The 23,992-nt window shown below is 39.4% G+C and overlaps 1 protein-coding gene across 7 annotated transcripts in view; it reads left to right on the forward strand.

Moving 5' to 3' along the window:
• ZNF536 (zinc finger protein 536) overlaps nt 1-23,992 on the forward strand; it is a 343,774-nt gene that overhangs the window by 37,741 nt on the left and 282,041 nt on the right. For 3 of the 7 annotated variants that reach the window (XM_032701326.1, XM_032701328.1, XM_032701327.1), the window contains exon 2: nt 16,463-16,542. The exons of 1 other annotated variant lie outside the window; for it this stretch is intronic. The gene's annotated coding sequence lies outside the window, so the exon portion shown is untranslated. Of the gene's footprint in view, nt 1-16,438; nt 16,543-23,992 lie in introns of those variants that run through there. 3 more of the 7 variants (XM_032701330.1, XM_032701331.1, XM_032701325.1) reach the window with 2 other exon arrangements.

Raw genomic sequence — 23,992 nt, forward strand, 5'->3', positions numbered from 1 at the left:
TACAAACTCCCAAATTTCAGAGCTTTGTGAAATTAAAAGGTTAGCTATGAATAACCACAATCAAATCTTTTCTTTTGTCCATATTTAATTCAAATGAGATTGCTCCATATTGACTTCTAATGCTAAAAGGCCACCCATCATGGAATCCCTGCAGCCAATGAAGCAAGCAAGTGAATGCTTTCTTAAATGATGCTAATCAGTCCAGAGAGGCCTGCCCTCTATCCCCATCAGTATTCTGTAATTCAGATGTGCTGATAACCTGAAATTGAATGTGTCAGTATGCAGACATGTGAAGAAAAAAAGGAAACTAAAAGGCAAAAGAGGCAGCTATAGAGACAATGCCTGTTTGATTTTTTTTTTCTTTTAAGGGAAGAATAAAAGGAATAGTTAGTAGTTGTTCTCCAATGCTTACTGAGTGCTATAAAAGAATGTACAGAAAATTCATAAATAGGCTAGACAGTCAATTTCCAAATTGAAAAATTGAGAGAAAATAAAAAAGTAAGTAAACAAAACAACCCTCCACTCCTACAAACTGTAGACCACAAAATAAGATACATTTTAGAAAGATAATACCAACAGGTTAAAGTGTTTCTGTGTACCTAGAAAGGTTCCAGTCTGAATACCTTAAAAAGAGGGTTCTCTTACCCGTGCAGTATCCAGCAGAAGTCAGTTGCTGCATCTTTTCTGCATCTTGATTTTTTGCAAAATTTAGATTTCAACTGTTTATATCACATCTGGTTTAAATTTTGAACAGATACTTTCATGTCAGATGCAGATTTTTCTTCCAAAATGTGACATACATTTGCTGTTATATTAGACAGTGTTCTATCAAAAAAATACATAAATTTAATTTTTTTTAGCTTCCTTCAAGATAAAAATTATTTAACTTTCTGAAATAATTTTTGCAGAAACTTTGGGTCTCCTTCTGGCCTGTTGTGCGTGTGTAAATAGCAGGTGTGCATCTGAAGGCAGAATTGGGTCCTTTGTTCTGCTGCTTTTCATAGTCTGCATTGAAGATGTTGCTTGAATTTCGAATTGACCCTCTGGACTTTTACTCAAGTTCCCCCTTATATTTTTCCTACTCAAAAAGAAGCATTGCAGTATATATTATTATATATAAATATATAATTTATAACTATAATTTATAATGTCTATGTCATATACGTTTTTTATTATGCAATGGAAGATCTTTTCTCCACTGACAGCTTCTGTCACAAATTTATCAGAGAGAGGAATGATGCTAGTAGCAGTGCACAGCTGAAAATTGGGGCACTGAAAGATGTGTATAGAGTTTCCTTATATGAGTTGTAGTCTCTGATGCTGTTGAAAGCCATTTAACTTTTTTTGTCAGCGGGTCGCAGAGGAGGCAAGTGTCAGCATCTCCATTAATACTGGGGAAATGGGGACATTTGGAATTGGGACGGTTGTCCAAGTTTAGTGAGTAGGTCAGCTGGCAGAGCTGGGAAATGAGCGTGGTCTCTTGAACACAGCACCATCTACCAGTTCGTGCTGTCAGCCCTTGATGCCCTTCCCAAGCAGCTCCTCAGAGGTGGCAGCCATCAGACGTGTGTGCAGCAGCTTGTGGAGCAGCTGTGTCAGTCCTGGAGGGATGCTCGGTGGCCACGGGCTCACCTGGCCTGGAGGAAGACAACAGCATGGGCGTGGGTTATTGTGGTGGCCATGACTCAAAACTTAACATGGAGGAGACTGACTGAAAGAGTAACAGTTCCCACCCTGAGCATCACATTTGTCATTCTCTCTGCTGTTACAGGGCACCTGCAGAACTTGCCGTAGGCACAGTTATTTGAGGTTATTATGGAATGATAATCTTCTTTATTGGAAAAGATGGTGCGTTCCCAATTCCAGTTAAAGATCAGTATACTTTTCAGGGCTGACAGAGCGTATTTTGAAGGTTTTGGTAACTAGTTTTAGCCTCCAGAGGACTCTGGTGTGCCCTTTCATGTTCCTTAGTGCCCCCTCTGCACTGTGTTGCTGTCTTGCAGTTTTTGAGCAGAAGTGGACAGAGGCTTTCATGGCTCACCAGCTCTGCTCACTAAACTGAGAGCTGTGAACAGGGCACCAGATTCCTCACAGTCGGTGGACAGGTTCACGTTGACTTGCATGTGTATGGCCTGATGCTCCCACCATTAGCCTGACTTTCAGTGTGCTGAAAACTGCAGCTTCTGCTAATCAGTGGGATCTGAGTGTAATTAGCATTTATGAAGGGACCACTCAGATGCCCTGCTGCCATGGCTTTCCAAGTCTGTCGAAGGAATGGAAAGAGACCAAGAACCAAACCTTGTTCTTTGGTCCCCTGTCTGTCACCAGGAGATTAGAGGCTAGCCTGAACAGGATGGAAATGACATCCTGAATTTTAATTATTTATCTGTGCACTTTTTTATATCTTCTCATTGCTTGGATATTTCATCTTATCTTAAAAATATTTATTTGAAATTGTCAGTGATCAAAGGCTGGGAAACAAAACCGAGCTGGATATGTTTTTTTTTCTTTTGGAGGAAATTGGAGTGTCAGGATAATTCTTGTGTATGCAAACTTTACAAGATGAAGCCAATCTAAACGTTACATCCTTAAGCTTCATAGTAGAAGATGAAAACTAACACACATATATGACCAATTTTACATACCATGAGAATTCAAAGATAACTGGTATATATTGCTTTTAATTCAAATGAAGTGATTTTTACTTGATCATTTCATACATACACACACACACATGCACTCCCTCACAAGCACACGTCTGTGTACTGAATTGATAAAGAAAGAACTCTGCTTAAATAATCCACTTTTGTCTGACAACGGAATCAGTTATAGAGGTGCAAATATGCAGAAAGCTATTTGGAAATGCATCCTCGTAGTTGTCAGGTTTTATTATGCAGGAAGGTGTCATGTTTGTTACGAAGCTGAGTGCAGATGGCAGAGTGGAAGAAATGGATCACTAATTTTAACAATGATTAATGAACAGAGATAGAAAATGAATTACATTGGACTATCGGAGGCAAGAAATATTTTTGAGAAAATTTTGACTCATCTGCTGTGCTGTTCTCTGTAAATTATTTTCTGAAATTCTATATGTTGTCAACAGTTGACTGCATTTTCCATTACTGTCTATTTCTGTTCTTAAGTACTTCTGTGTTATTAGAGATACATAATTTCAAAATACCAATACATTCCTGATTACTTAGAGAAAATATATGTAACAGTACGAATGTTCCAAAGGCTCTGGCCGCAAATGTCCTGTTCTATAATACTTTCTAATTCTTCACCATTTTATCATCACATTAGAAATATTTAGTGTAATTTTATCCTTTTATTAATAAAAGGAGGTAGTTGGGGAGAGGAGTCATTTTGTGTTCTTTATAAAAATAAAGAAAAATGTAGACGCAAAGTTAACGATAAAATGCAGCCAAGTGGGTTAACGTGGTTTTGAGCTTACAGTGCTGATTCCACCATTTGTGATTTCACAGTCTAACTGGGAAAAACATACACACAGCTGCTTTTTAAATTGCTACCACCCACGTGCTCCCCTCCTTCACTATAAACTCTGCTGGCACATATGTGCTCCCCGCACTTACCCACGCGCTCAGTGGCCAGTCTCGCACATCCCGGGCTGCAGGGGGAAAACGGAAGTTGCCACTAAGTTATAATTTGTTGTTTATCCTTGTTTTACAACCTGCTGGGATTGTGCAGCCTCCCCAGCTAACCAGAGCTTCTTGCCGTTCGGATTTGAGGGCTGTGTGGGGCTAGTCTGTCCTCAAAGGAGGATTAGTTCTGCTTGGAGAGAGCTGTGTCCTCACCCCCTCTTCCCTCCAGTATTAAAATATATATTAAACAGAAGATAAATGCAGTGACTGAAACAGAATTAAATGTTTCCATTGTTAATTATGTAGAGGTCCAGAAGTTGAGGAAAAATAGGGTCAAGGGCTGACCTGGTGTTCAGCAGTGCCGTGAGGTGTTTCCAGGGAGAAGAAGGGGTCTGAGGGGTGAGATGCGGTGCTGGATGTGGGTGTTGCAGTGGCTGCTGTCAGCTGCCTGGGAGGCAAGCAGGTGAACTGTGATAGAAGTGAGTGGAACCCAGGGTACTAAGGAAAGCAGTGCCTTGGTGTTTTTGGACAGCTCTCTGGCACATGTACGTAGAATCACAGGGTGATGTCGCATCCCGGATCCCTTTTGGTGGCATTGTGCTCAATCTCTCCTCTTCTCTCTAGGGCTGGACCATCACCTGTGGTCCAGCCATGGGCATTGGGAGGTAGATGGTGCTGTTTTTCCTGTGTCTCTAGGTTGTTATTTTGGTGATGATCATGCTGGCAAGCTTTGGTAATTCACTGGATGATGGTTAATTGCATTTCTGCTACCTGATACTACACACGAACCAAAGCTTAGACCTCTGTAACAGATTTTGTTCCAGGAGGGAAAGTGTCCCTCTTTACATTTGATCTGAATTTGGCCTGTCACTTCTCATTAACCATGTGTGGTAGGTGACTATACTTCAGTCCATTGCTGAGACCTCCTCCTGTTTGATGCTTTATGTTAACATGGTCGTCTGTATTCTCTGCTGTTTAAGGACCTGATCCTTTTACTTGTGTGAAGAGCTCATTCAAGAAATCTCATTGATTTCAAGGAGACTGTTTCTGTGCAAAAGAAGTACTTGGCAGGATTTAGTCTTAGGCAAGCAGCTTTATTGCTAGAGTATCCTCTTCTCTGTATGCAAAATAATATTCTAAAGATTACTTGCTGTTGTGTAAAAGAAAACAATAATTCTTAGGGTAGGTGTAAAATTATTCAATAAATTTGTACACTTCCTACATAAATGATCTGTTTTCTGCAGCATCAGGTTATGGGAGGAGACACATCTTTCCACAGAGACACTTTGGGCTAGTGAGCAAACAGCAATTCCATGCCCATTGCCTCTTTTACGGGCACCAGGCTCAATCCTGCTGCTGCTAAGTGTATGATTTTTAACCTTAGAAGCTGTGGGAAAAGTATGGTTTGAGAACTTCAGACTCAAGTTGCCAGGAGCTTTAGTCATAAATACAGATATATAAGATGCTCATGAATGATTAGCTCTATCTAAATTGTGCTTACACTTGCAGAAATACTTGAAAAATGGACTGCTCTTCAAAATACATCAGGGAATATTTCCCTATAGAGTTTGGGTCTTGAAATACATGAAGTTACCTGGAGTAATTTGAACTTTTATCATTGGTTTGCATCTGTGCCCAAGATTTGTTATTTTTTCCGTATTCCATTTCAAGATGTGCCCTAATCTTGCTAGAAAGTGTTAGAGAAAATTTTAAATTACTTTATGAGTGACTCTGACTCTAGTATTTTGCATGTAATTATGGTCCTGATGGGAACATACTTTAGAAAAACAACTACTGGAACAATACAAGTCCTGCTCAGGTTACATAGCATATGCTAAACACTGAGAAAACACACCCTGTGCTTTAGTGAACAAGGTAAGGGAATGCTCTTGGGAGCCAATTTAGAATGTGACTTAAGGCATGAGTGGCTTTTTTTCCCTCTGTTTCTTTTGGCAAACTGGTAAAAGAGCAATGGTGGCTGGAAATCCCTGGTAAGCCCCTGAGGTTGCTGTGTGTGTACAGAGACCAGGCTGTACCTAGACCTTCATGAGGATGGGTGGGTGTTGATTTTTGGACCTTGCCTTTGTTGTGGGAAATTCTTTTGCTCTCATGCTTCCCTTCCCTTTGTCCTTGCATGGCAGAGTTAAATGTGGGACATGAAACTTGGACAGAGGTACAAGAGAAATAATGAGGCTTTGGCAAACCACTGCTATCACTATAGAAATACTATTTTCCACCTTGGTGATAAACAGTTAAAATGTCTTTTTATATGTGTGTATAGGATCAATATATATGCAGTGAAGTGGCTGTGATCAATGTGCTGATTTAGGCTTTCAAAATTTCCTGTTTGATACTATAGTTCTACTTGAATATGTTACTATATATATAAAGGCATGGGTTTGTACTTATTCAGATATGTTATTTGCCTGAATGTTGATAACATTGCAGACATGAGGGTATGGGTGTGAATAAAAATCCCCTGTGGTCTTTCTTAGACCTCAAGTGGCTCATCTTAATTTCTTATGGCATCTTATTAGTTGAAGCTAATGCAAGTAACCTTAGCTAAATTTTGCTTCACTGTTATATAAAAAGCAGGAAGGACAATGAAAAAAAGCCTGTTTTTAAAGCAGTAGGTTTGTTGGTGTGACAGCTTATGTACATAAACAATTGCAAAATGTTTGTGGGACCAACACCTTGGTTATCACCACTGGCTTAACTTGAAATACTGGGGAAGAAGAGTTGGGTCTGTGTTGACATTGACATTTTCCACTTGAGTGCTTTTGTCCTGATGTTCTTGTGGGAATGTACAATATTGTATGTTTTGGAACATTTAATACATTTATGTGATATATGCATGCGAACAAAGGTGTATGTGTATATATATTTGAAATATAAAATATTTAATGCTAACATGAGCTATACCATGATCTAGAGGGTATCCAGGAGGCCTGTCATACTTCTATTACTTCAGGTAAATAACTGATTGACCTTTGTGGTGTGCTGATACTTCACTAATCAGAACCTGAAATCTGTATAACAACACTTCATTTACTTGATAGACAAAAGAACAATTGCACTTGAAGTAATGTGATTTCTAAATAGACACTGCCTGTCAAAAATAAATGCATTAGAAGTAAAATGTAGCTCAAGGAGACAATTAGCAAACAGAGGTGACACTGTAAACAGGTGCACCCATTATTCCCAAAGCTTGTGGCAATATATTCACATCTTTTAGACTGATGGAAGATCATGTGACAGTTTGGTGAATTATCTATCTGTATCATCTGACTGATGAAGCCTGCTGCAGTTGCAGATCATTTAAAAATGCATCTCACAAATTACATGGTAGCTGGGAAAAAAATGCAGGTTTTTCTGAACAATGCTTTTCTAAAGCTATGTGCTGGAATACCTAATTTTTCTTTGAAAGGATGTAGACCATTTCATTATGCTATGTATACAGTCAGTTAAGGTTGTGCAAATTCATTACAATGTTTGTTAATCTATAAAACATTTTCTATTCCAGTTTTAGTGACATTGAATATTTTTTTATGTGCTATTTCTGAAACATTTTTTCCTGTGAGCTGAAAGGGAATAACACATTTTTATATAGACTTCTTAAATCGCTACTTATCAAGGAAGATTTGAGATGAGAACATTTGACCTACATCTTTTTGTGGGTTATTGGATTTTTCTTCCACATAGAAAATGTAAAACAAACAAGAAAGAATCTATAAACAAACTCCTTCTTTCTTTCTCTCCTAGACTGTGATGAGAGCAGTATCACTTATGAAATGCCCTCTGATGTGATGTGGTAAAAACTGCCTCAGATGGTGTTTTGTAATTTGATACACTAACAAGATAGTTAGGAATGAAAAATGCATTTTCCCAAGCTATCATTTCATAAGTTTTTTTATATTTTATTTTCTTTAAAATCTGTGAATTGATGATTGTTTAGTAGAAATAGAATTGAGTTGTGGATCAGTGGATGGTTGTTCCTGATGACAATTAGGCTCCAACACCTTAATAACTCCCACACTCGAACACTCCCTTAACACTTGACCGTATTATTGTATTTTTTTTTTTTTTTGAATTGCCACAAACTTCAATTATGGTTATAACAAGGCACTCCCATGGAATTAGATAAACATCAAAACTGCCTTTTGTCATTTGACACACATCTATTCCCAACAGAGGTGCTTTCGAGACACCCCAGGACCAGAACTGGAGATTCTGATTTTCCCCCTTACTGTTCCATATCAAAATCCTGCAGGTAACACCCATCTTTTCAGTATTTAAAAGGCAGTGGCCTTGGTCTTGCAAACCATTGTAACTTTTGCTATTAATTGCACATAAGTCATACAAGTGCAAAGGTGAACTGAATTGAAATAGTCTTGCAGATCTTAGAAAGACTCTGGGAGAATCTAAGGTTGTTCATTTTAGGGACTTCCACATGGCTGTTTTCTATTAGGTGGCTGAAGAACTGTCCCACTGAATGTTTTATGTTGAGGCTGGGTTGCTCACGAATACTTGTCCTACCCCAAGTTTTTGTGTAGATGTGAGCAAAAAGGTTCAGTTTCATCTATTTTGCTGCCTATTGTAAGTGGGTTTCAGATGCCAGTCCTCTTGAAATAATGCATAATGTTGGGAATGGCATAAAGTTGTCTTGAAGGGCTTTTGGGAGGCTGCTCTTTTGGGAGGGGTCTGCTCTCAGGAGCTCCTCTCAGGCTTGACCAAAAGGGCTTGTCCTGCACATTGGGGAAGGATGAAAAGGGATGAAGGACAGGCGAGGTGGGCCTGCACTGCCCCTCTGCTGGCACTGCTGCCTGAACACAGCTGTTGTGTTCCTTTGGAACATCTGGACAGTGGATGAAAATAATTGTGGCCTTCGTCAGTGTTGATATGCCAGTGTTTATTGTGGATCTGCGAGGGGCATAATTTTGCATTTTTTTGGTTGTGTTTAATTTGTAGCTTTTTGCTGGTTGATCCTCTGTTATCTTTGGTCTGCATTTGCAAAGATGTAGATCTAAGGAGTTTTGTGTGCTTAAACCCAACTAAATTTGGATTATGGTTGGTCCTGACTGTCAGCGCTCTGACCAAATGCTTGAGTTGCAACATATCAGTTTTGACTACTTTTATTCAGAAATGGATGGATTTGGATTGAATTTCATCAAATCTGGTAAGGGGGAAGGACCTGTGCTCTCTGAGGGACTGTTCAGGGTGTCTCTGAAGCCCCCATGTGCCTTTCTGGCATGGCTTTGCTTAGAGGCATTTCTTTTCTGGCCACTGGATACTGAGTTATATTACTGAAGAGGAATAGTTCTGAGGTGAGGGGCAGTGGCTGAGGTCTGTGAGTGGGTGCATTCAGGTGAGGTGTGAGACCTGCCAGTCCAAAACCTCAGCTTTGCTGCACTCTTGGCTGTCCTGTGGAAGTGGTGGGTGAGTGGGAGAGGAGGGAAAAGGAGAATGACAGGGGGCATCCTCTTGGTTTATTCAACTTTTATTTTCATGGAAGCCCTCGTAAGATTGTGATTTCTCTGAAATGCAGAGGGGAGAGGAAGAAAAAAATCTCAAACTTTTTGCAGGACAGGAAAATGTTTCCTGTCCAGCTCTTAAAGGCTTATCCACAGAAATTTTCTTTTGCTTATATTTTTCTGTAATGAGTCAAGCCCCTAAAAATGTGTTATTTCATATTCAAAGTGACATTTTAACATATATTTGCCTGACAATATGACACACATATTGGTTTTAATGAGGGCCTCATTATAAAAAAAAAAATCTACTGAATAAAATACAAAATATTTTCACCTAAATGTTGTGTAAATTATTCAGAAACGGGGTTCCTTTGACAGGCACGTGTGAGGAGCTCGGGCTGCCATTGTCTGTAGCTTGCCTGATCTCTGGGTAGCTGCAGGACTCCCACTCACTCTGTTGGCACAGCAGCTTTCCATGGACTAAGTCCCTGGCCAGTGGAAGAGCCTGTGTCCCCTCGTGCCTCACCAGGTCTGGGCTGAGCAGGGTGTGGAGGGAGGGCAGTCCCTACAGAGCAGGACAGGTCATGTGCAGGGGTGACACAGAGCAGCCTCTGGAGTTTTCTAGCACAGACTGACCCTGCCCTGCCTCCCCTGTGCTGTGTCCCCAGGACTGGGAACTCTAGCAGGGAGAAGAGGTGACAGTGGAGGTAATTGATAGGTAATTCTTCCTCTCTTGGGGCATCCCCGTGGGACCACAGCAAGTGGTAGGATCTGGTGCTCAGAGTGACCAGATCTGAAGCACAGAACAAGCCTGATGCACGCCTGCTTCCCAATCCAGGCAAAAGCAAATATACTCTCCAAGAGTTACTATTAAATATTCACTAAGTAGAAAATATTTCAGACATCAATAAATATCCTCACTTAACAACCCTGATATCCTATCTTGTTTGCTCTGATACCAGCCACACAGCAGCTGCTGGTTTTGGTGGGTGCAGGTTGGGATCCTGCCTTAGTTCTAGCTTGTGCTCTTTTTTTTTTCTCCCCCCCTTTTTCCTCCTCTTACTTTTTGCCTGAAAAAAAGCTCTAACACACATAGTGCAGAGTTAAATTTGGGTTTTCTTGGCAAGGGTTAATAATCAATGTAGATCTTAACAAAGGAGATGCTGCCTTATTATACTGTGAAACTTTTTTTTCTTAACTGTCAGTGAAGCAGTACTAATTATTACTCCAGTGTAAATGAGGTCATTTCCTATTAAGAGAACAAAATGCTTAGCCTTGCCTTGCCAATTCATACCATCTATTTTTCACACATACCCAGCTTCTTAGATTTTTTTTTTTTCAAATTTTGATAAAATCCATTCATTTGTATTAGAAAAGTGTAAACCATTGCAATAATAGTTGCCCATTATTATCCAGATGAGCTTTTGTAATGTGTGGGTTGTTTGAATACCATGTGTTAGCTATGGAACAATTAGCCAGCTGAATGGTTCTTTAAAACAATCAGATACTTTTATCTCCCTGAAAAAATACATTCCTTGGAAGTGTACTGTTTAACTGTAAATTCTGAGGAACATTAAACTCTCATTGCAAGTAGCACTTTAGGATATATGTTGATCAAGGACAAAAAGACATCGAAATATCTTGTCTTCGTGTTTTCATTTTTTTATGCAAGCAAAAAGATTTAAGGAATATTGTAGCAAACAAAGGGTAATTGTTTTAGCCCAGATGTTGCTTTTGCACAACAAGCAGGTTACAATGTTCCCACAGAGCTGATGAGCCCAATCAGTGAAATGATTAAAAATTGATTTTGTCCCTGTAATTACAGTATGTAAACTACTTAGCTTGGATTGCAAAGGAAGTGATTTTCTAATTACGTATATACTCTGGTGTCTAATGATTGGTTTTTTGAAGTAATGAAGAGAGAGCCCTAACGACTCCTTGGTGCTCTGTTGTTTAAGAAAGACCATCTTTAGAGTAAGCAGCAACAGACAAAGAGTTTAAATTGAATTTTCAACACTGTTAATGTGCACATGGATTTGTTTATTAAAGAGACAGTAGCGTAATTTGATTGGTTGAGAACATCATGGCTTTTTTATTATGTAATATATTAAGACGCATGTGTCATGGTATAGGCACAGAGGTGATGGAAACCTTTTTTTGTACTACTTTAAATTCATAATGTTTTCTTACAACTCAATCAGATTGCCACAAATGTCTGTTCATCCTGTGCATCCAGAACACCCGCAGGAATTGAGCACAGGTATCCAGGTTTTCCTCTGAGCAAAGTTATTTTTTTTTTATAAGTGGAAAGTTAAGTTGACCCTTTTTAAACACCTGCACTGGAACTCAATGGGCAGCTGTCTGACCCAGTTTTTACTTTTTAAACAAATCTTTCCGAAGGGAGAAGCCCAGGTAGAGAAAAGCCAGTGCTTGGGGTGTTTTTGTGGAGCCCAGCCTCACCACGGGTCCCTGGGGACATGGGGAGGGGGGTTCAGGGGGTGGGTGCTTCTCTGCAGCCACCCAGGGCAGTCCAAGGGTGCCAGCTGGCCCGGGGGTTGTTGTCCAGGGAAGCTGCGTGTCAGGTCCTGGGGCATCCCAGGTGGGAAATGCTGTCCTTGGGGCCTGGCATGTGCAGCAGCTACTGGAGACTCCCTTGCTCTGCAGTGCTGGGGCAGGAGGGCGGTGGGTGCTGTCCCCTGGGGTTGATGCTCTGCGATGACCCTGTCCCTTCCTCTGGAAACCCCACTTTAGCAATGGGCAGGGTTTTCCCCCCGGTGTGTGATTACTGGAGGATGACACAACTGCAGCCATGTGGAGCTCCTGCTGACACCAGGGGAAGGGTGCCTGCGTGTTCCCAAGGCATGATTTGGCCCCTGGGGCGGGATTTGACCCCTTTCCAAATCCGCAGTGGCAGGTGCCAAGTCACAGTTATACCATGGTCCCCACCATCAGTACAAGTGTCGTTAGCAGTGGTGCTGAACTGGTCTGCAGCAGCCACCACCAAGTTAAACCGTGTCCCCTGGCTGTCAGAGCTTTGGATGAGGCCTGAGCTTGAAAGGCAGGACCAGCACCATGCTGAAGTGATTAACTTTGCAACCAATGACTAGTCCTCTAACAGGGGCAAGTTAATGGCGCTGTTAGTGCCAAAGAACACAGCAAGGTAAAAGCTGCATAAGACAAATGCAAACTAGGATGTCTGAAGCACAGGTGTGTAGAAAAAAAAAAAACCCTAAGGAGCTGAGGAGAGTTGTGCTTCTTTGATAAAATATTTTGCAAACCCCTTGGCTCCCCAGGAGCTAAAATGATGTGCATTCCTGTCCTGTTCTCTGTGCTGTCACTTGCTTACCTATATCAGAAGGGAATATCAGAGCCATAGTTTGTCTCGTGATCTTGGTGATGTAAAGGAGCTTCCCTGAAAGGATGTTAGATCAAACACCACAGATTTGCCAGGAGACGTGGACAAATCCTGTAGTGGCGAGATTCGAGTTTTTAAATATCTTTTCTTTAAAAAGGCAGAGAGTTTTATGTACTGGAGATCTCTGGGTGCATGGAAGGGTGCACGAGGGAGGTCTGACACCAGAGCTGTAAATGAGGACTGGTGCATGGCTGCGACTCAACTGGGAGGCTGTGGTGGCACGGGTGGAAACCATGCCCCAGCCCGAGAGAAGTGGTGTCAGCTCTTATGTTTTTCGGGAACGGTGGAAAAACACTGATATTTATTCCAGCATCCTGCTTTAGGGACTGTTCATCTCTCTTCATCTGTGCACGTAACTCCCAGTGACACTAAGTGGACCCTTAAGGCCCCGTCGGCCCCATCCTGCATTTCTGATGAAGGCCGTGCTCGCGTGGGGGCCTGTGAAGGGTGTCCCACACGGCTGCTGGGCTGCCTTCGCCCTGTCATTGAGCCTCTTCCCCTGCCTGCTGCCTCTGTCCCTGTCTCCGATGTGCCTGGGGTGAGAGCAGCTATGCCATGGCAATTCAAGAGGCCCTCAGAAAGCAGCTGATAGGGAATAATTATTTAAACATGACACCTCATTCCATCAGAAAGGGTACGCTGTTTACAGAGGGCCCAAGCCTTGTCCCCTTGAGATTAGCAGGGGTTTAACATTGAGCTGAACAGGACTGGGATGTGGTGCTAAGAGCCTTCCAATGAAGCCTTTTAACCTCAGTATTTGGGGGAAAGTCCCATTGTTCAGAACAAGCCCATGCTCAAGTTTCTCTTTTCCCTTGCTGTGTATTAGATTTTCATCCATAACCTGCAGAAATCCTTCTGTCCCCCACTCATCATAGTATGAGATTACTTTCTCCCTTTCATGTTCTCTAATTCGTTTCAAGGAATGATCTACATAAGCATGTTTTAAGAATAACAAAAATTGTGCCATTATACCCTAGTTATGTCTCAATAGTACCCCTTCTTTATCCTCTTCTTTCTGAAGGTCTTTGGGGTTTTTTCTTCTTTGGGGGTAAAGGTGTGCAGGAGAAACAGGATCACTAGTTGAGCTGAGCACAGCTGCACAGGAGTGTTCCTCTGGGAGACTTACCATGATAAATTGGTCTGTAAGGGTTCACAGTGCCATTTTTTAATGCCAGGGAGTGTATTAGACACTGGTAAACTGGCCCAATTTGACCTAAGTGGAACTGTCTTAATTTGTTTCCGTGCAGCTTACTGCCTGTACCTTTAAAATATCTGCTTTACATAGTCAGTGTCAAATGTGTTAGAATAATATTAGCACAGGTAAGTAAAATACCTTTTTATAAGGCTTTAAATCATTTCTGCTACAGTTTAATGTGTAAAGCTACAGATTTTCCCAATTTGTTCGTAAGGTTATGTATCACAGACCTTAAATCATTTAAGGTTTTAAACCTGAGGGGTTCACTCTTAGTCATGAACTGGAAAGCAGATTGCAAGAGACATTGACATGCTGATCAATGACATGAAGCCTCCAAACAAATCAGTACAGGACTTTAAGAGATGAAGCCTTACTCTGTTCTGTCTGTCATCAGAATTTATAAAGCATCTTAGTGAAAGCCCCTTGAGAATCATCCCTAGAATTTTGCAAGTCATGAGCGTGTATGTAAAATCTGAAATTTTTTTTTAAACACAAGTAGCCTTGTAATAGCATAGCAAAAATGTAGTCTATGATGTCAGTGTAGGAGTACTAAGAACCTGTTTAGTGAGATAACATCTTTTAGAAACCTAACAGTTTATTATCCTCTTTGTTTCTGTTGCTTGGCTTTCTTACATAGAAAAAGCTGCAAGGAAACACTAGAAAGGTATATCTTGAGGTTTTAAGACATCAACAACAGCAGGAATTCCAGACAAACAAGCTGTCACTGTTTTCAGATACTGTGCAACTGAAAATGCTGGATAGGACCTATGTTTATCTGCAGGAGTCCAGGGATTTGCTTTTCCTATGTGTCCAAATATTGTAACTGAAATACACTCATTTAAATTCTAAAAAAATAGTATGGGCCTTTATAAATGGGACCTGAGTCCTGTCTAAATATGACTTCATATTTGGGAAGACCTAATCTGATGACAGGGGTTTTCTTTAACCACTTACAAAGGGGTTTTTGTTCTCTCCAGTTAACATTGCAGGTGCCTGGCTTGACTTTCTCATTGGTTTGCTTCTCCTCTAGCTGGGTTTACCCAGAGGAAATGGGAGTAATGCCTTGAGCCTGGCTACCACCCCTTCAGCTCAATACAGTAAAGTGTCTAATGAGAAGATAGGCTTTGCCTTTTAGGGCTTATAGTTCAAGTATAAACCCAGAGACAATCGGAACGTAAAAGAAAATTAGGCATGAGGAGAAGGCAAAAAAGAAATGTCTTCCTACATGTGAGGAACAGTGGGATTGGCAAACCAGGTGTCTACTGCACAATTGTTGGCTGTTTGCTGTGGAAATGTGAGTTATGAAGGAGGGGTTTAAGCTTTAGCTGTGGTAATTCTCCTATGTCAGAGATGGCAGAATCATCGTTTGGAGTTCAAAGCATGACAAAGACTGGTTCAATCTGTAAGTAAAGGGTGGAATTTAGGAAGTGTTGTGGTAAACCATGACAGTGATAGTAAGTAGCCTGTGTTTGGTGTGGTGGAGAAACCAAAGGAGTGAAAAGAGGAGGTGACATGGACAAAGTGGGATACTCTGTAGTAGCATTTGTCCCACATATGGGACACTGTAGTAGCATTTTGCATTGGGTGTAATGGGGATGAGGTGGAGACTGGAGACACCTTAGAAGGTACATGAAAATTGTTGTATTGGTATTGCACTAATACTGGGCTGTGCTTCTTAGCAGTTTTCAAAATTATTTAATATTGTTTTCATCGTTAATAGAACCCCTAAAAATTGTTGTTTACCCTTCAAGCCAACAAATGGCCTTGTGCAGCAGGGTGGTCCTGCTGGTGCTGACCGGTTTAAACCAAATGCAGCAAAATGGCCAAGCTCTTAATTATTTCCCACTGAAATGAAGGATGCAATTCTGTACCACAGCCTGGCAGGGGGGCTCTGCAGAGAAGTCAGTGCTTCTCTGGGAAATCAGTGTTGGTAAGGTGAAGCCCTAAGGCTGTGGTGCTTGAACTGGGGTTTCAGAGACTGTTGTATGAAAGAGTTTGGCTGATGTAGATGTACAAAGTGTATTATTTGGAAGTGACCTTTAATTTCATTTGTTAGACATGCATAGGAATAAACATAGTTAGAATTCTCAGTCATAAATTCTTCAGATTATAGCTTCAGTCGAGTGAACTTTATTTTGCTCTAAGAATGCCCTTTGTTTTTGTTTCTATTTTGCTTACTAATGTAATGGCCCTAAATTCACTACTGACAAATATCTTGGAAGTATTCTGGCTTGGCTTTTACTGCTGGCTCTTATCTCTTTTAAGTAGGGTTTATTAGATGAGATCATCTACAAAGGACTTATTTCTGTTATAAAATGGAATTAAAAAAAAGTAAAAATACAATTAGTAGCTGTTCTCTTTTTACTCAGTTTGAAAGATTAGAATATCAATGTCAAAGAGAATAACTGGGTTTCTGGAGTATGCTATGCAACTTTTGTTTTATCCTGTTTTGTCCTCTTTTGCTGTACTGTCTAGGGGAAAGGATCAGAAGAATTTCATTCTATTCCTCATCATTATCTTGAGGAGAGGTTTTCCCTCTCAAAACAATCCTGAACTGAAAGAAGTTTTCAGTTCCCAATATGAAATGACCACCAAACACATACATTATGAAGGCTTAAAAAATAAAAGATGTTAATCCCATTAATATTCTAATTCTTAATGCTCTCTGCTGTCCTGTAGATTGTCTGCTTGAGGTGGCATTGTAATATTTTAACGTAAATATCTGATTCAAACACTGAGTTTTGACATATTAAATTTCTCACAGGTTTTATTTTTACAGTTGTGACCTTCAGTACCTATCCTGTGTCTTTTAAGAATTTCCTCATCCAGGGAACAGATTCGTTGGCTTAAGAATAACTGGTAAGAATACTTACTTATCTTATTCTCATAACATTTTCTTCTACTTATGGATCTGAGTATACGTTTGTTTTTTCCATATTAAAACTATATTAAAACAGAGTACCTAAATTAGATTTTAAAATCTGTTCTCACATATTTTTTTACATTTTCAAAAATACAATGTTTATGTCTTGCAAAACTTTACTGTAGTTCTTTCAGGGTATAGTGAGCTACAGATAGTTTTTTTTCAAGAAAAAAGTCTGCTTGGTGAAATCATGAGCATTCATCTTTATGCAGTTGATATGTAATAATTGTGTTGGGGATGAATCATCATTTATTACTTTATCATCAGACTACTGATTTAAAAAACCCATGACATTCCTGATTAAATTCATTTTATCACTTTTTGGGTTTGTTTTTTTTTTTTTCCCCGTAAGTTCAATAGAACATCTCATGCATATTATTAAAAACCATATTCTGTTGTATATTAGCATGAGAAGAACACCCATGAAAATCAGTGGGTGGAGGGCTGTACTACATTGTATATGTGATTTTCCTCTGAGCTATTCCAGTGCAATAGAAGAAAAGCTCCTGTAAAGTCTGAGAAATCAGATTGGTGTGGAAATAAGTGTGAAATCAGAATTGGGTTATTTGGCCCTCAGTTTGAAATAAAAGTCTAGCTTCCTAGGAAATAACTAATAATTAATTCCACATTCTACATGCATTAATTGATTCTTAAATCAAAATTTCTGATAGCTGCTGCTCCCAAATCAAATTCTTATGTTATTTCTCTGTTATAATTGTTATACTGGATTGTCCATTCGTTTTTATATGTTGGGAATCAGTAGAAATTGTATGATTCAGTGGAGTTGTGCTGATTTATAGCTGATGTAAGTGAGAGGATACCCAGGCATATTAAAGCTTCAGTAATGCAAATGCATAAGCAGGTATTGAATTACTGATGCTAATGGAATTACTCACGTGAGTAAAGTTAAGTATAGACGTAAGTGTTTTCAGGATTGATGTCCATACTTATGAATTTATATCATTTAAGAGTATGGCTCACAATTTTTAAAACTTACTAATTGAATGTGAGCTACCGGATTTTATTCTAGACAATTGACTCAGAAAGAATTACAGTGACTTGATTCTAGGATAATTCCATCAACTTCAGAGAAGATATGTGGATTTTTTAATGTTGTAAATAAGGATGTAGTTTGACCAATTCACTTCACTGATCCCTACTAATATCAGGAAATACTTGCCAGAGTAAAGGAGGAGCGCAGAACCGGACAATTAGTAATACAAATGGTTTCAATCAAATGGTTAAATAGCTCAGCAAAGACGTGGTTCGTTTTGTAATAGCATTTGGAATCCAAATAAAACCATCTGAGAGATGTGCTGTTTGCTGTGATGTTAATACAGAAAACAGAAAACTCTCAACACGTCTTCAGTTTCAGGGGGGGTGTTATGAAGCCACAGTATATTAAAAAAAAAAAAAAGAAAAATTTCCAAGCCCACAAACTTAAAATACACATGCAGAAGCTCCTACTCGATTCTAATTAACAAAGCTTACCTTTCTCTTGACCATAGAGGTCATCATGTAAACTATTTAAATTGATAGTAATATTATGCACCACGAAATTAATTTTACATTGTATACAGTTTTTATTGTGACTTTATCTTGTTTCAAAAGTGCTTACTTTCTGATTTTGTGGATATTACTGACTGGATTACTTTTATTTTGGTTTTTACACAACAGTTATATTAGAAATTTGCTGTTTTATTCTTACCTTCTTAGTAAAAATCCTTTTATCACACAATGGGTAATTTATATCCATTACCAGCCCTTTCAATCCTTTTCAGTGGTGCTGTCAGTGCCTTTGGCACAGTAATGATTAATGTGATCTAATAATAGTGTGCCATTATATTACCTTAGTAAAACATGTACCAACATCCTATTCAGATCTACCAAATTCATAGCTTCCTATAATATTTTTGTTGAAAGACAGGATTACTATTTTTCAAAGCGGAATTTTTTTTTTTTTGCCTTTAACATATTTAATGAAATTCACAATTCTTTGCCATGGTAATCTTTGTGCATGCATTTGGGCTTGATGGGTGAATTTTATATCATTCTGCATTATTATGATTTGTTAGGCAAATTGTTTGACACGTAAAGAGAGATATGCATTACATTGTTTTGCTTTGTTAAGGGTGCATTTTAAGCATTCAGTACCTTCTGATTATTCTGCTGTATTTATCATAGCGGGTATATTTAGATTGTATTATGCAAGAATAAGCATTTGGGCTAAAATGTGTCTCTTTCTGCATTCTAACCCAGATACTGCCACGTACTGCAGAAGGCAAGCTCCCTGCTCCTCTGCCCAGCAGTACCAGTTTTGGTTAAGTTTATTTGCTGTGGTTCTTGCTCTTTGGCACTTCCTTGCTTCCTTCCCCCCCCTCTCCACCCTTTGTAGAAAGGTGCAAATGGTGCCCAACTGTGAGCTGGAAACTGGGATTGTGCTGTGCTGTGTCTGTGGTTTTCAACCCAAGGTACACACATTTGACAACCAAATTCACGTGTATCTGCCCTGTGCTTTGAGGTTCACTGAGATACAGCATTGCTTGACCCCAAACTCCAGCTGTCAGGTAGTACCAGTTCACCTGAGAAGCAGAGAGACTATCCAGGGGACACATTTTTGGTAACAGCAAGTGTTGTTGCCTGTAAAAATATTGGAGTTCTGTATGTGTGACTGCCTTCCAGTCATTCCAGTTACATACCTGATGGATGCAGTGGGGGAATTTGCTGCTGCTCTTGCTCTAAGCAGTGGTTCCCCCAGTCCTCTGAAACAGGCAGGACTTTGGTCATGGCACTCTTTCCACCCTTGGGTTCATCTATTTAATAATGCTCCTAATAAGCATGGCTGAAGAGTTTGGGTAACACTGCATCTTTGCAAAGTATCTTAAATCTTCATCACCTAGAGATGTCATTATTGCAGTCAGGGAGTCACATACTTAACACTGTCACAGTAAAATCAAAATGAAACAGCATGTCCACATTTTAACTCTACTTTGTGATGTTCTGTTAAATACATACTCTTACTGTTTCATCACATCACAATAAATAATGAATGAGAAAAATATTTTAATCTCGTCAATACTGGCAATGTCTAAAAACAAGCAAAGTGTGTGTATGCATTTATGTGGATTCCTTATTTGATTTAGGCTAAGCAATACAGCTGTAACATGATTTGAAATATGCAATCAATGTAAACGAAGGAGAATATTTTGAATGCAGTATATAAACTGTGTGGTTCTTCAGACATAGTTTTAGGAAAAGAAAAAAAAGATGAGGGTTGTCATACCATTTAACAACAGTACTAGCACTGGAAATATATGCAGCAACTTTATTTTCTGCCGCGGTAAAGACAATCTTAAGTCTTGGTCATTTAAATCAAAGACATTCTCATCTCTTCCACATAGCTGATTCTTCATGACATAACAAGAAATGAGGGGGGAAATAAAGCCTGAAATCTCGGTTTAACATTGTATTCAAAAGGTTTAAAGAAAGCTCAGAGATGCTTCCCTGTTTTTGGTGGTAAATAGTTGTGTACAAAAGAGGAAAAACCTTTTATAAAGATCTCTCCAAAATCAGTTTACTAATGGAGATATAATTTGTTAAAGCTCTAACACAGCTGTACCAGTCTTGAATTAGAGATGCCTTAGGTTGCACTGTAAGTCACTGGACAGTCTATTGTGCAGATTGCCTTATACCTTACTGCTTTATTACTCCTGGATCCTGCAGTTTTACTAGTCAGGACCAAGCCAAAATGAAAAATGGTACCTTCCTTTTTTTGACTAAGAATAGAATGGTCAGTGAAATATTTCTCCCTCATCTCTTTACGTGCAACTCAAAACAGATGTGGTAGAGTGCAGAGTAGACTTCTCCATGGTCTAAAGCATTTTCAGGCCCTGGTTGGTTGGTTGTTATGTTGCTCCTTTCAGTGAGAGGTTGTTGTATGAAGTACGTGAGGCACCAGGTTCATCGGGGTAGTTTTATGTCTGTTTATTGGTAAAGTAAGATTTGAAGTCGGTGAATTGGCCAGCAAAGGATTATTTCATCTGCACATATTTCCATCTTCATTCTAATGGGACAGAGGCTCTGATGTGTTGCCTCTGGGAGTAGGGCTTGTTAGAGGAGGGAGAAGAGGACCCTGAGGCAGGTGCATAAGCTGCTGAATAAGAGCACCATTACAGTTCACTGCCCTTGTTTAAACTCCTACCCCTGTTGCTGTACTGTGATCCTTAACACACTTGGGTAGGTTAGGAAGTGGCTTCTTTTGTATGACTCTGAAAGAAAGGCCTCCCAGTAAGCAGAGGAAGAAGAATAAAATAAAATCTTTAAAAATCTTGGCCTATTCTTGAAAGATAGAAAAGCATAAGAGGAAAGTATTTTTGGCTTTTAAGGCTAATTTTATCTCTTATGAGGCCATCAAGTCAATGAGTAGAAGTGGCAACTGGTAATTCTTGGGTTATATTACTAGCCACTGAATTACTGTGTGACTTTAGTAATGAAACATAAATGTTCCTTCTGTTCCCCAGTGGGCATAATACCATTTACCTGTCTCAAAAATGCTTTGTAATTTAATTAACACTTGGAGTGCTCTTTGAGATCCTTAGATAAAAGCAGGCAAAATGAGTCAATTGTTACAGAAATCCCAATTTATCCCCATTTAAAAAAAATTACACTTTGTCTTGACTTTTTCAAACCTCAAATAATGTTTGATAGGAGTTTTGGGCTTTGTTCTTACTGGTCCTTAGAGTCACTTATTCTTAGTGATTTGCATAGGCATGGTGTAGGTAGTATTACTTTTTTTGTTCAACAGAATATTTTGGTGGATCATAAATTACCAGTGCCTGTGCTGGGAATCTGTTTCTGAGAGAAGCATACATTTTCAGAGGAGAATCTGACTTGTGCTAGACAAGTTGTGCATTATTCTTCAATATATACCTTTCATTGTTTTGGGGAAAAGATTTCTTGATTTTTAGTTGTGCACTGGATGTAATAGCTTGGTCTTTGTTTCATCAAGTATGCTACTATCTTGCTGTTAAATTACTTGGTTGTACTATTGTAACTACAGCTGTTCAACAACCATTTTTAATTAACTCATCCTGCCCTGGCCAGATTGCTGACCAAGGATTTTCTTGGTATAGACAATCACTGTCTAGAAGTACACACTGATCCACCTTAGACTGAAATATTTAATTGTGTATATACTTTTGTTTGAATATATACTTTGTAAGATGTGCAGTTAAGTTGATTTTTGCATCTGCTCTAACCTCCAATAACGGTTTGGCTAAGGCAAGCAGAAACACTTGCAGCAAGTGAGCTGCAGCTTCAACCCATCCATGCTTTCCATCTTGTTTTGGAAACAGCCAGACCTCTCTCAAATCCTGAAGCCCATCTCTGTGCTCCTGGGTGCCTGATTCATTCTCACACTTTTCCCTCGGCAGCTTCATTCATTTCTGTGAGCTTTTCTTTTCAGGGATTGTGCAAAAAGCACACACATACCTGGATACAGCTGGGCTCAGAGTAAGGTTCTTGGCAAAAAGTCTGTGTTCACATATTTCCTCCCTTTTAATCTACTTTCTGCCACTATCTTATTTTAACAAATCAAAAGGAGTTTAAACACCCTTTTCAAAATAAGAAGACAAACTCAACAAGCATCTCACCACTAGCAGAAAGCGAGGCTCACCTGTTTGTACACAGCCCTGATGAAATATCTCAAAGTTTTGCTAAGCAAGGCTGCCATTCCTTTCTGGTATCAAAAGTGCCATTATCTTGAAGTTTTAAGTTGTACTATTTGTCTAATAGCACATAATAAAACTTACGAGGGAGTTTATACCTTTTATATTCTTTCCTTCATGTTCTCCAGCAGTTGTTTCAGGAAAACCCTTTTGGTCTTGATTTGGTAGTTTAAATAGACAGTCCCATGCAGTTGTGACAAAACAAGGGCCTCTCAGATTTTATGGAAATCTGGTAAAACCAGAATAGCACAAGTGATCTACCACTGCTTTTTGAGTATTTTAGAGTAGCAGAAGTTCTATTTAACAGAAGTTGTTAATGTTTTTTTCTGACTCTACAGCTTTCTTTCCTTCTGTATAAGTTTTACTTTTTAAATCATATTCTACCACGAAAGGTTTGGAGGAGAGGTAAAGAGGGGGATCTTTGTGAAATTCATCCCTCTGCCCAGCTGTAGTGACAGGTAACAGTGCTGGGCAGAAGTGCAAATGTGCAGTAGCAATGTGGACACCTGCACACGTGTAAAGGACTCTCTGAGAGCAGCTTGCTTTCAGAACAGGTGAAAGTGTGCAACTGTAATGCCCAGTCAGAAAGCAGAAGCCTCTCTCCCTTTCTCCCTCATGCCCTTCCTCTGGAATATTACATTTTTACTGAAAGTGTGGGTGGATAAAAATAGAGCACATGTTAACTCTCTTAATAGTGATCTCAAGTGTTGCTTTGAATGGACATTGTCCTCTGAGCTAAACACTGGAGGAAAATTCTTGTGTTCCTTTTCTTTCCTGTGGGTAACTGCACATTGCATAGCTGACCAAATATGCCAAGACTATGGAAAAAAGAGAAAATGGCAAGATGACTATTTCCCCAAAACCGTAAACACACATTGCAGCCTGGCTTCTTATTTGAGAATGCAAGATTTTACTTTTTGAATAACTACTGTATTTTAACAATAGGCATCAAGTGGTTGCTATGTGATACACAACAGTGTTTTTCATGAACTTTTGGCTGCTGAATAAGCCCAGCAAATATGGGTTCTTACCCTTTTAGTTTTCTGGGTCAATTCATTTTGCACAAAGGAGAGAATGATAATTTGAGTTGTAGGCAGAGAATGTTTTCTTCACATGGTAGGAAAGATGAAAGCTGTTTTTATTTGATTTCTTTTTAAATTAAAAATTATAATTCTTTATAGAGTTACAAATAATTATCTTATTACTAAAGGCATCCTGTAAGCTTGTTAGTCTTTCTCTGTAAAATAGTTGCTGATTGTCACTGCAAACTAAAAGTGAGAGAGAAATATAAATATATATGTGATGTGTATGTGTGGAAATTTTTTATTTTTTTTAAATGCTATTTGATTACCTCAAAAGTAAAAACCTGGGCAAATGCTTTTTGTTTGCTGGGTGGTGCTGGCTGGTTAAAGGCTATATAAAATTGTTTTCTGAACTGCTTTTCTCTAAATGCTCAGTCTTCTCCTGCTTATGGGTCAGAGAGGACAGTGTCTATGAGATTTAGTTGGCTTCCTGATGGGACACCACGTTGAGGATGCTTTTATGTTCTTATTTCCTGTTCTTCTGTTGTTGGAATCCCATGGAGCAGGATTTTTCTGAAAATTGTGGATCTAAAATCTGTGTGAGAGCAGGGGCTGGCACTCAGTAATGGGAGGGGAGG

The sequence above is a fragment of the Chiroxiphia lanceolata genome, chromosome 13, assembly GCF_009829145.1.
Source record: "Chiroxiphia lanceolata isolate bChiLan1 chromosome 13, bChiLan1.pri, whole genome shotgun sequence".
Classification (NCBI taxonomy): Eukaryota; Metazoa; Chordata; class Aves; order Passeriformes; family Pipridae; genus Chiroxiphia; species Chiroxiphia lanceolata.